Raw genomic sequence first — 13,175 nt, 5'->3', positions numbered from 1 at the left:
GATCTGAGGCCAAAGGACTGGCTGCAGACGACAACTATGGCAACTGACAGTGATGGCTATGGAAGCATGTTGCAGAAGAGAGATGTGAGGTAGGACCGAATGAGAGAAAATAGAGAGGCGTCGTAGCCCAACCCGAAAGGATGTGATTACTTATATTGGTAGAATTGTAAATAGGTTGAACAATGAAGTTTCTTCAAGAAAGTAATACTCGGGTTATGGAAATGGATGCAGCATAAACCCTGAAGGGGAGAAAATACCTATTAGGTACACCCGATAAATAAGTGAGTCCATGCACCCAATGAATGGCCTAGATTTGGCCTATGTCACGCAACACATCCAAATTTGGCTAATCAACTTTTTGTTTTATTTTTATTTAGCAAATCGTTTAAGCCAAACTTTTCTCTACATTTCCAAAATGTGTTGAAATCTTTCCGCAAATTGATGAACTTGCTTGTGTTTATAAAACCTTTCCACAAATTGATCTTAGGGTAGAGGAGGGGGGTGTTATTCCCCCAAAATTATTTGTTAATCACACTTCACTGTTTTGTATTGTTATGACAGACTTAGTTTGTTGTAGCTAACAATAGAGTAATGTTATTCGGCCATCCTTAATGACAACCTCAAGCAAATTACCAATCTACTCATAGTGTCGATTTGCAAAAATGACCTTAGCTAGTCCTTCCTCTCTCTCTCATACCAAAGGCTCGCGCGATTCGAGGTCTCAATCTAATGTGCCCAAAATATAAAAGAAATACTAGCACTCCTTTGTTTAATAAGAAAATTCTCTACAAACAAGAAAATACCAGTTTTGATTCGCTACATTCTAAAATAGAAGAAGAAAAAGTGATAAGAATCAAGTAAACTCGCTCCTAAACAAATAAATTGCTTTGATAAAAATTAAGGTAAAAATGCTCTTTGCACTTTCTTCATAAAAAATGTCCATGTCAAAATATTATAAGATTACACATATAAATCTTAGTCTTGTTGACAAATTATAATAATTAAAGATAGACAATATTATTGCCTCTTTTGACAAAATTGGACTAATGATAATAAAAAACACACCAAAAGTATAAAGTAGAAAAAAAAATCATCATGTCACTTTTGACAAAGAAAATCGTGATTGCCTCTTTTGACAAAAGATGGCTAATGATGATAAAAAACAGACCAAAAACATAAAATAGAAAAACATTATTATGTCGTTTTTGATAAAGGGAATCTCGATGATAAAACACAATAATACATAAAAGATAAAACACTCTCAAACATAAAAAATAAATGAAGGGTGTCACCATGCATGATATCAGTTATGAGACTTGGTCTTATTGAAAAGATTTAGGCTTGGGAGATGGGTTGACTACTTGGGCTTGATCATGGAGTGCCTAGGTTACATTCTGATTCTGAGCTCCCAAGCAAACAAGCAATGTGATTAATTTGAGTTTTAGCTCATTCACTTTGAATTCTAACTCTTTCAAATGGGCTGGAGTCTTCTCAATAAATAACTCAAGTTCCTTTTGAAATTGTTTAGCCCTTGAACAAGTAATTGGCCCAAGTCGTGGAGTTATATTCTCTTGGACAATCCTTGTCTTTGCATTTTTATCGTTCACATCACAATCTTTGTGTGTGTGTGCGCGTGTCATTTCAGCCATCACTATCTCTCCCTTCCAGCAGCCCTTGGGTCGGTCCTGTGCAAGCATTATCCACCTGTATCTCTCTATCTCTCGACTCGTCCGATTCGATCATCTGTCTCTTGGGCTCGCTTTGGCCCTCTCTCTGTGTCTCCTGTCTGTCACAAGTCTCCATTAGCTCCAATGTACAAGAAGATAAGTCTTTTAAACCTATCCACAATGATTTTCAGCACACATCCATCATATATATGTGTGTATGCGTTATTTGGGTTTGGCTGAAACTTAAAACTTAGATCTATAAAGATTCGGCCATTCAATCTTGTTGGTTTTTGGGTACATTGGTCGATAAGTTTTTAGGTGTCGGGTGGTTGCCTCTGATCGCTGAAAACCACCGGCCACGGTGGCCAATGGCGACTAGCAATGCATTTTTCACTTATGGTCGAAAATTAGTGATATGGTTGGTTATAAGTGTTTCTCTCATTCTTTCTGTAAGTGCATGCATGTTGCTATTTCTACCCCATTTTTCTGGTTTTCATAAGGTTGAGGCCATTCGTTTATTCTAAACTTTCATTTGAATTAGTGTGAAAGAAACAAACAATGTATTAAGCTTTAATCATTACAACATTTAAGGCCACCACTACATGATTGTATTTAAATTTGCATATTCATATCCATTACCAATTTAAAGACCTGAAGGGCCACCACCATACTCATATCAATAATTTGATACACGTTTTTAACCCTTTTTTAGCATTATATTTAAATTTTCAACATTGTGAAAAAAGATGAAAAGAATACATGTGGTGCATAGTCAAGTATTATAAATTTCTTGAGTTACATCATAAAAAAAAAGAAGACCAATTATACATTTAGTGCCAATAATCATATACAACAGCTCTATGAACAGATGAAGTGTGATTTAGATGAACATTTTATAATCGAGTCTGTCAAACAATGCTTAATTGGACAATGCAGAAGCTAGAAGAAAAAAAAAAAACAAATTGAAGTTATCTAAATTCAATCATGAGTTGTGTATTCATCATAAATCATTGAAACCATCTTCAGGCTTTTTCTTGCTGCATTGGCTAGTGGGTGAATTCCGTTCGTCGGCCCTTTCACATAGGCCCGATTCATTTTCCTTTGCAAACAAGACCCCAAAATCTTTATCAACATTTGGATACATAGACAATACAATAAAAAAACAAATAACGTTCTATTACAACCCAAAATAAATCATGTTCCTTAATTTTCATTTTAACAACCAAATCATCATCATCATCACTATAAAAAAAATAACATAAACAAAAAAAAAAAAATGTGATGAATCTTCTTGTCAGCACTTACAAATGAAGGCCCTGAAATGGTGGATCTCTAGTACAATACCAATGGAAAATCATGTAATTTTATCTAACATTTGTCATTCAACAATATCATTAATTGAATGAAATTCAATGCTTTAGAGTGGTGAGTGTAGTAAAAATGTGAAACAAACCTGATGCAAACATGGCAAGCTACGAATGAGTTCTCCTATAGTAACTTGCTCCAAGAAAACGCTACAAGTAAGTTCATCATCTGAGGTCTTCATGGTCTTAGTTGAATTAACAACGTTCCTTTCGACCAAAAAGGATGGTCGGACGGGGGCTTCCAGTGATCGGTCAGTCGGGGGGTGGCGGGCACCTACAAGTACTCTGACGCTCAAGTGAGTAAGAGAGTAAATAGGCAAAGTATCAGTAGGGTAGAAGAGGACATACTTTAGCTCTAAAGAAAATTGGTTTATATAAAAGGAGGATAGGTCTTCCTATATGCATGCATCGTGCGTTTGCAGGGTGATGAGACTAGATATCCGATGCCGACGGGGCTCCCTGATGGTGGCATGGTGCCGATGAAACCCTCATTAATGTGGATGTGATCTTTCATTAATGAGGATGAGATCTGCCATTAATGAGGATGAGATTTTGAGCGGGCACGGGAATACCCATCATGCGGCTGCAATGATACTGTTGTAGACTGGCACAGGGCTAAGATCCAGTCGCAGGCCTAGGGTTAAGATGGAACCAGGGTTGAGGGCCAAGATTTGGGTCATGGGCCAAGGGTCAAGAAGGTTGAAGGAGGAGGTTGTGGTAGACAAAGCTGAGGTGACCGAGAAGGAGATGAAGGCGAAAGCTAATATTACAATTACTCGGTCCAAGGTGGCTTTGAAGAATGTCAACTATAAGTTCGATCTCGTCGACCCACTTCTTTGCCTCGGCAGTGATTATCTCCACGGCCTTCCTTACTTCCATTTTCACTGATTCCTGAGTCCGATCTAGTTTCTTTTCGTAATCCTACTTCATTTTGGTGAGTTGGCTCACGGTATCTGCCTTAAGCAATCGACAATCTACAGTAAACTGGAGTACTTAGTGCTCAACCTAGTGGAACGTGACAAGTTACCCAAGATCCAATAGCCTCTTTCGCTCCGACAACGGATGTAGATGAGCATCAATAAAGAGGTCACTCCAAAATTTGGGATCCTGGAATAAGACCGAGTAAGTCTTAAACCCAGCAAGGTCTAAACCACCAGATGATCTTGCCTCCCACTCAGAGCCCCTTTGTTTCTTATTGTGCTGAGACAACTCCTCGGGACAGGGAATCAAGACCTCGGTAGGAACAACCGTGGGTAGGGGTCGTACGACAAAGGGAGCTAACTTTGGCAGGGCTAAGGCCTTCCCAGCTGCTTTGTCAACCGACGCAAAGCCCAACATAGTTTCATTCTTCCATTTGTAGAGTGCCTTCAGCTTTTTCTTTGGAAACTGCGGTGGCATTTTGCCTACAAAAGGGATACACAGTCGTGAGAATGAGCGAAGCGATAAATTGCTCACGCACTTGGTAAAATCTGTAGCGCCCAGTCTTCCTAGAACGTGCATTACCTCAAGATTTCGAGAATATTTTTTTTTTTCAACATTATACACACAACATAAACCTCTCGATATACATACCCTCATCATAATCATCTCCTGACAATATCAAAATTTAAAAATTAATAGACTAAGATAGGTATTATCAATTACATCAGCGGAAGCAAGATCGAAACCTCAATGATATATAACCGACAAATTCATTTTATAGTTAAATAACCAAATCAATATTTCACATGAAAATATCAAAATAATACATAACTTCTGAACATCGTAATCATAGACAAAACCTACAAAAACTAAACATAGCAGCTACATCTTGACGACATCATTTCCCTTGGCGCCACTGCTTTCACCTGGAACGTTTGAATATTCCAGGGATATAGTCCAAATTAGATGCTGAATCATCTAAGTGGGTTCAAAAATATTTTCATGAATATATGCAAATCATGTATAAAACCGACAAATCCTGACATGCCCTAGCTTAAGAGAATCCCACATAGTACTTAGCCCTATCTGGGGAAAATGCAATCTCTCTAAAGGCGACACGACCACATTGACCCATTGGTAAACACAATCATGCTTAAGAGGGACATCCTTGACATATGAACTCGGAAATCATCTCATTATCATTGTTAGGAATTACGCTCCTACTCAAAAGCATTCCAAAACCCAACGCAACTCTAATCCCAAGAGTATCACATCAGCACTATCCCTGAAATCAATGACACATTGGTATTAATGCTATTACTCAAAAGAACCTGAGGTGGTGTCCACTCTCAGCCCCGCCACTTGAGCCAACAACCGAGGTGGTGTCCATTTTCTACCCCGCCACTTGAGTACCGTAGAGTGAAGTTCCCTTTAGCCCCGTCCCAAGTGGGCCACATAGCATTAATGCTCGGCACATATCCCGAGTGCTGTCACTCAAGGGCCATGTCATAGGTTAACAACCCACGTCTCACATGGACAACACATAACATGCCAATGCCAAAAATCATAACATGTATAACATAAAATGAACATTTCAATGTATGTAATTTATCGTACGAAATGCATGTGTAAATAATCATTTGGATGAACCATCGCACGAAACCAACCGCTCACAATAAATCAAAAGTGATCAAAAGTAACAAGAATATGCACAAGAATTGGATTGAACAACTCATAGTAAACCATTCACATGCCACAAACAAGTTTTTCTGGTAGAACCACTCACCTCGAATGTATTCAGATTGTCTCGATCCTCGTGCACTACCTCGATTTTAGTGCCAGGCGTACTATAACTCAACCTCAAGCCTCAACAATACCCTAGACATCATACGCATTCAAAGGGAAATCAATATCTATTTTTTCAATTTTTTCATTATTTTTCTCTAATTTCTTCCTATTTTTCTCTCGATAATTTCAAGTAAATACCTCTTCAAGCATTTTTCTAAATTTTTCTCCACAAAAATTCATAAAACAATATTTTTAAGCCTCTGAAATTTCTGGAAATTTTTCAGATTTTTCTCCTATTTTCTCCAATTTCCATAATTACTTTTCCTTGAGAAAATTTATTTATCCTTGATTTCCTTCGAATTTCCTCCATGAAAAATCACAAAAATTCATAAAATAAATTTCTTATTCTTATGGACGTTTCTCAGAATTTTCTAAAAATCCCTCATATTTATTTTCCATTTACCTTTCCTTTAAAAAATCTAAAATAATTATCTCCTCAAGAAATTTCCATGATAAAAATTCATCAAAATAAACTATTCATTTCTCTTGAATTTCAGGATATTTTTTCAGAATTTTATTTCCTTTAATTTATTTTTTCTTAAATTTTTTATATTTTCAGCATTTAAGAAAATACATAAAATACCTTCAGTCATCTTCTCTGGCGCCGGCACACCAGAAAATCGAACTGATGACACCGGGTTGCTCCTTTCCCTTAGTCGATCCCAATAGTACCCTTCTTTGTCGAAAAACACCACCGAAAGCCCTTTAATTTGGCTGAAAATAGACCACCCAAGCCGTCCGCCAACGAACTCTGACGAACCAAATTGACCTTCGATTCGAACTCCGATTAACATGAAACTTTCCAGATTATCTGCCCATAGCCTCACAACCAAAAGCCCCTTATTAGATCCTTCGATCGATCACTCTACAACTCGATTTAAACACCCATGCAATATGTATATATATATATATAGGTGGGCCAAATATATATATATATATATATGCGAAAACACTCCCTATACTATTCCGAAAATTCTCAAAATTTTCAAAATTGCTTCTCACAACCTGGGGAACAAAAGCCCCTTAACCCTGACCTCTGATTCGCTCCCAAATGTGAGAAATCCGAAGTAAAATCTTTGATGCAAACCCTCGACCAAAACTCGGCTATTTATAGTCAAATTCGTCCGTTTTCCGACCAATCAGAGGCCGTTGTTTCACCCTCACGCGATCTTGGCCCATGCTCGGTCATGCCCTGTCGAAGTATAGCTGTCCCATTGCCGAATTTGTCTTCCACGATTTGCGACAGGCGACCATGCCTCACGTTGCAAATTCTGAATTTTTTTTTTTTAACCATAACATCTTTTATTAAAAATAACTATAATCTATATCAGACATTCTTACGGTGCTCGTCAATAATATATCATTTCTTTTAAACATCTAAATTTCGAGGCACTCTATAGTCAAATTCGTCCGTTTTCTGACCAATCAGAGGCCGTTGTTTCACCCTCACGCGATCTTGGCCCATGCTTGGTCATGCCCTGTCGAAGTACAGCTGTCCCATTGCCGAATTTGTCTTCCACGATTTGAGACAGGCGACCATGCCTTACGTTACAAATTCTGAATTTTTTTTTTTAACCATAACATCTTTTATTTAAAATAACTATAATCTATATCAAACATTCTTAGAGTACTTGTCAATAATATATCCTTTTTTTTAAACATTTAAATTTTGAGGCGCTCTCTAACGACAATTTAGTTTTCAACCCGAACTGAAGCTGTATCGAAAATTAACTTCGATCCAATTTATTTTGATACTAAAAATCTTATCTCGGGAGGCTTAGTAATGACATATTATTTTCCTTTGAAGTCTCAATCTCAAGATATTTCCTGCAGTTGATTTGACAATTTATTTTCACCATCAAGTTACTTTTCAGTATTTTAAATTCATCTAAATTATATAACAATTTCATGAGAATTTAGGATATTACAAAATCCCCACAATGCCCAACATAAACCCACAATAACAAAAGGTATCCAGATTCGAGAAGTTACCTAGTCAAAGTCGTGGGCGAAGCGACTGTAGGCCCTAAAGATGAAAGCAAAACGGGCGAAGGGAGAGCGCGAACAGGAAAAAAATTCTGGAGTGTGTAGGCCCCAAAGATGAAAGGAAAACGGGCGAAGGGAGAGCGCGAACAGGAAGAAAATTCTGAACTGTAGGCCCCAAAGATGAAAGGAAAACGGCCGAATGGAGAGCGCGAACCGGAAGAAAGTCAGCGAAGGGAGAGTGCGAACAGGAAGAAAATTCTGGACTGTAGGCCCCAAAGATGAAAGGAAAATGGGCGAAGGGAGAGCGCGAACAAGAAGAAAATTCTCGACTGTAGGCCCCAAAGATGAAAGGAAAACGGGCGAAGGGAGAGCGCGAACAGGAAGAAAAGTCGGCGAAGGGAGAGCGCGAACAGGAAAAAAATTCTGGACTGTAGGCCCCAAAGATGAAAGGAAAACACCAAGAACTCGCAAGATTGTAGGAACTCGAAGACTAGAAGAAGCAAGGAGTAGAAATCCTGAGCAAAATGGGACCCTTATAATGGCCGTTGAGGGGCGCATCCGGTGGTCTGGAGTCATCCATTATCAATCCACCACTATGAAGCTGCCATCTGTAACATATTTAAGACCACAAAAGGGGTTATCAATTTATTATAAGTTACCTATCTACAATGTCCCACCTTCCAAACACGCCACGAATCGGGGAAAATTCTGGAGGGCCAGAAAGGCCTTACCGACGTTTTACCGAAAGTCTTGATTTGACAAAAATGTCCCTAACAAGTTGGTAATATTTCCCGCAAACCAAATAGGGTGGGTCTTCCTCCTCCTCATCCTTTCAATTCCTAACCAGGAGCAAAAATGTCCCTAACAAGTTGGTAATATTTCCCGCAAACCAAATAGGGTGGGTCTTCCTCCTCCTCATCCTTTCAATTCCTAACCAGGAGCGGCCGTCTCTCTCAATCGCACCCCATTCCTTTCCATGCGGCCATTCCCGTCCTCGTCAACTGAAGGACTGTTCTCGAGTTACTCCGTCTCTCTCATCTCCGTCGACGAGACCATCAGAACACCAGGAGCGGCCGTCTCTCTCTCTCATCTCCGTCTGTTGTAGTAGTTTCTGAAACAATGATAAATTTGTGGGTGCGTTTTTTTGTTTCTTAAGACTGAATCTGTTTCTGTAGATTTATCCTGTTCTTTTATCTTACGCATGTTTTGAGGTGTCTGTCAATATCCAAAGGAAACTAACAGATTTTTTTATGTAAAAAGCTCTCATTTCTGAAATTTTGATGAATAATGGCAGATGCTTTAGTTTGAAATGAAAGATCAATTACAGGAAGCCGTATCATTTCGAAGACATTGGGATTTTCCTGTGGATTTACTCTTGTTCTGATTTTATTCTCTCCCCTTTGTCGACAATCTCAAAAACCCACAGTTTTTTCCTCTTTTCAGCAAGCAGATCTTTTAGATCTAAATAAAATCAACAACAAATCTCTCTTTTAAGCAGAAGCCTCTTAACTAAAATTTGAAGATCTTGACAAATTAAAAGCCCTTGACAAACTAAAATCTGAAGGAAGAAACCGAAGGAAGAAACCTAAAAATTTTCCCGATAAGCCCTAAAAATTTTTACGCAAGCGCTTCTAACTTAACCAATATCTTACGATATTTTATCAGTCAAAATATTGCAAGATATCACTTCTGTTGCAAGATATCACTTCTGTAAACCCGTCCATAAACGCATCTGACCCTGTGGAAGAGCTCACGAATCAGAGCGTAGTCAAATTAATGCTGCTTTAGATTGCTGCCGGTGATTGATGACAATAATAATTTATTCTCCGCCCCCCCCCGACCCACACGCTCTTTTTAACTTTTGCCTAAAAGTCCAACACCACACCACAATGAGTGACTTCCACGAAGGTGCCACGCATACCCTCCCATGTCGGTCGGTCTGTCTGTCTGTCTGTAGTAGAGATTTATGACATTCTCTATTTTCCAACGTGAGATTAACGCTGCTCTAGATGGCAGCTGGTGATTGTCTTTATATTTATTATTTATTATTATTATTATTATTATTGGTCTTAAAGTAAAATAGTGAGAAATTACACTTTTTCTTTTTTATTATACCCTATAACTAGTGTCTTCAATCACCCCCTCCTAAAATTATATTGAGGAGATAAATTGAAAAATATGTCCGAATAACTAAGATAGTAAGCTTTGACACCATTAATCTCGCTCTTAAAATTTTTTTAAATAAAAAAATATTATACTTTTCTCAAAAATCAAACTTATACCGGAAGTTACTAGACAAATTTCCAACCTATTCTTTTCCCACTAGACTATGCCTTGGGGGTGAAAATTATACTTCTAAAGTGATTAGTTGTGGTGGTAGGTTTATCGACTAAAGTCATGGTGGTAGCTCTATTTAATGATTTTAAATTCAAAGTTTGCCAGCTTTTTTTTCTTGGTCTCCATCGCTTTAATTGCGACAAATGTTATATTCATAATAAAATTAATAATAAGGTTATTTATTATTATTCTAATTTTAATGATAATTATTTATTAGTAATATCATTAATTAAAACGGTAAATAAATGAGATTTCTAGCTTTACAAAAGTTACGGTATTATTATTATTATTAAGATAATAATAATTAGTGTTATGATGTTAAATTTTTAATTATTTTTTGTAGAATTATTACATCAGTCCTGTGGGTGATATCTCAATATTCTAATGATATTTTCATTACTAGTAAAACTTTGGGACTCATACGCTTACGTTTTATTTTATATAATGTTAATATTAATATTGATAGGACTACAATTAACATTATTTTTTTATCATATGAAAGATAATTTTTATCATTTGTGCCTACGGCCAAATTTTTAAATTGTGACAGTTCACAATTAAAAAATAATATATATATATATATGTACTCGCGTTTGTGCAGCTATGGTCAAACTTTTGAGTTGATTTCAATGTTACACTGTCGTTATAATATTCAACAATACAAATGAATCCACATTTCAATTGGGGGATGGGGTTGGTGGAATAGGGCTTTCATTTATTGAAGCCTCTCATCTTCCACGATGAATAGGGTTTCAAATGAAGAGATATGCATGGGTGGGTACATTAATTTATTGTGAAAATTATTGGGCAATGAGAAGGGCCAAAGATGAGTTTTATTTATGTTGTTGTTGTTCAAAATATAAAAATTAAAATTTATATTCCAAGAAAAGATTTAGAAATCGATAAAACATTAGAGGAAGAGTTCACACAATTGTGTTTCGCAGGACATGCGACAACTAAAAGGCACGCAACTTTAGTTGACTGACTCTACTGACTTGACTTTTTGCTCGATTACCGACTTTTATATTTTTGCTAAAATCATGAAACATATTAAAAGTCACGTCACATCCGCGAAACTTCGCTGCACCTTCCTCTCCTCCTTATCCTTCCAATCATAAAGCTCACAAGAAAGGCAAAATACATTAGGCGGCAGCTCCCTTTCAAAGTCGGACTTTCCTATTTAGGTAGATAATATCCAATTATTCTTTTTGTCTTTTTAATTATTCACCTTAGAATAATTAGGTCATTTAATATTTTATTTATCAATAATACTCATCTCCAGTCACAACTCAAAATTTCATTCTCTTTCTTGTTAACTTTAAATTTTATTCTCACTTGATTTAATGAATTCTTATAATCTCAAGAGTTACAATGACTTTCTCCAAGAAGCTATTATGTGCTTCTTCTTCATCCAAGTCAAAATTTCATTCTCTCACTTTATTTAATAAATTTTTAGAATATCAATATTGACAATGGCATTCCCCAAGAAACTATTTTGTGTTTCTTCTTCGTCCAAGTCCAACCTATATTTCTTCTCTATCATATACTTCTTCTTCTAACCTCTATCTACATATCTTCTTCTCTATCGCCTTTTTTTTAAAGAGAATTATGTGTAACACCTCCATCTCGTCGGGCGTGCCACTATAAGGGAATTCTCGAGAAATTTTTTTTCCTTCCATGATAATCACACGTAGTGCAGCAAGAACAACTCTCAACATACTTGACACATACAACGATCCAACGAACAATCTCACATGCTTACATAGGCCGGCACTCGCAGTGATTTCTAAGAACAATCTTCACATGCAGATGAAAATCCCGAAAACCCCAATCTTGCCCGTTTCTCTAACAAGATCCATAATCTCAAACTAAACAAGTCATAATATACGCAACGAAAAATAATATCATAACATCAAGTACCGTGGCCTACCACGGGGTACATATATAGCAAGATAAGTATTACAATGCTACAAAATGATAATAACGCTATCATGCACCTGTCCATACATATTTCAAAATAAAGACCACCACCCCAAAACGATACAATGACTATCACAATAAATTCCGTTGACCTTCAACTGACCACGTCCTTGCCCTTGCAGTAGTCCTTGACTGAAACGTTGAATGTTCCAAGGGCATAACCCAGATTAAATGATAAAACATCTAACTGATGGCATGATATAGTTTACTAAATGCATGAATAACACATGAACATGACATATATAAACAAATACCACATGCAACACGTCTAATTTAAGAAATCTCCCTAGCATACTCAACCTCTAGTGGAAATCCATTCCACTCACCTTTGGGGTTGAACTTGCCGCGACATACTTAATCACCGAGTGCCCTACCATGTCATCCGATCACCAGAATTAACCTTGCTCCATTCTCAAGAAGATCCACCTCAATAACGACACAAAATCAATACCTCGATGATATGAGGAAAATACGTACCATGTACCAACTTTTTTTAAGTAAAATAGTTGATGCAATATTCCACATGAAAAATATGCATACGCTGCCACAAATAAGTAAAATGCCTATTCAATATATCTCAAGTTCTAGAGAGTATAACCTCTCATTGGAACTGGTTCAAACACATCCAATCCTAAGCTTGGGAAGGTTGAATCGCTCACCTAAACTCACTATATACACATCAAGACACTTTCAAACAACGGTAAGACTGGAATAGAACCACTCACCTTAATTAAAAAAAAATTGATTTTTGCCTCGAAAAGCGTGTCGCACCTCGAAAATCGTATAATCTTTTTCCTCTAACAGTCAAGTCGTCTCTTGATTACCATTATGACTATAAAAATCAATATTTCCATTTTCCCTATAATTTCCTTAATTTTTCTTATTTTTTCTCTATTTTTCCACACCATTTTTCCTTTGAAAATCCATAATAAATACTAAACACCTAGTTTCTCCAAATATTTTTACATAAATATCCCTAAAATAATTTTACAAAAATAATAAAATTAATTTCGGAGCCTGGATGTACCTCACGTGCCCTCATGCGCCAAATAAGTAGGTTGTGACTAAAGTT

The 13,175-nt window shown here is 36.9% G+C and overlaps 1 long non-coding RNA gene across 1 annotated transcript; it reads right to left on the bottom strand.

Moving 5' to 3' along the window:
* Nucleotides 1-2,527: 2,527 nt before the first annotated feature.
* On the bottom strand, nucleotides 2,528-8,269 carry LOC127797954 (uncharacterized). The gene is made up of 4 exons (XR_008022309.1): nucleotides 7,793-8,269; nucleotides 6,384-6,611; nucleotides 5,739-5,830; nucleotides 2,528-2,766 (listed from the first exon to the last, which is right to left on the bottom strand). It is a non-coding gene; the product is annotated as an uncharacterized LOC127797954 (long non-coding RNA).
* Nucleotides 8,270-13,175: the final 4,906 nt, after the last annotated feature.

The sequence above is a fragment of the Diospyros lotus genome, chromosome 3 (genome assembly GCF_014633365.1).
Source record: "Diospyros lotus cultivar Yz01 chromosome 3, ASM1463336v1, whole genome shotgun sequence".
Classification (NCBI taxonomy): Eukaryota; Viridiplantae; Streptophyta; class Magnoliopsida; order Ericales; family Ebenaceae; genus Diospyros; species Diospyros lotus.
This window is presented reverse-complemented; position numbering and strand designations above follow the sequence as displayed.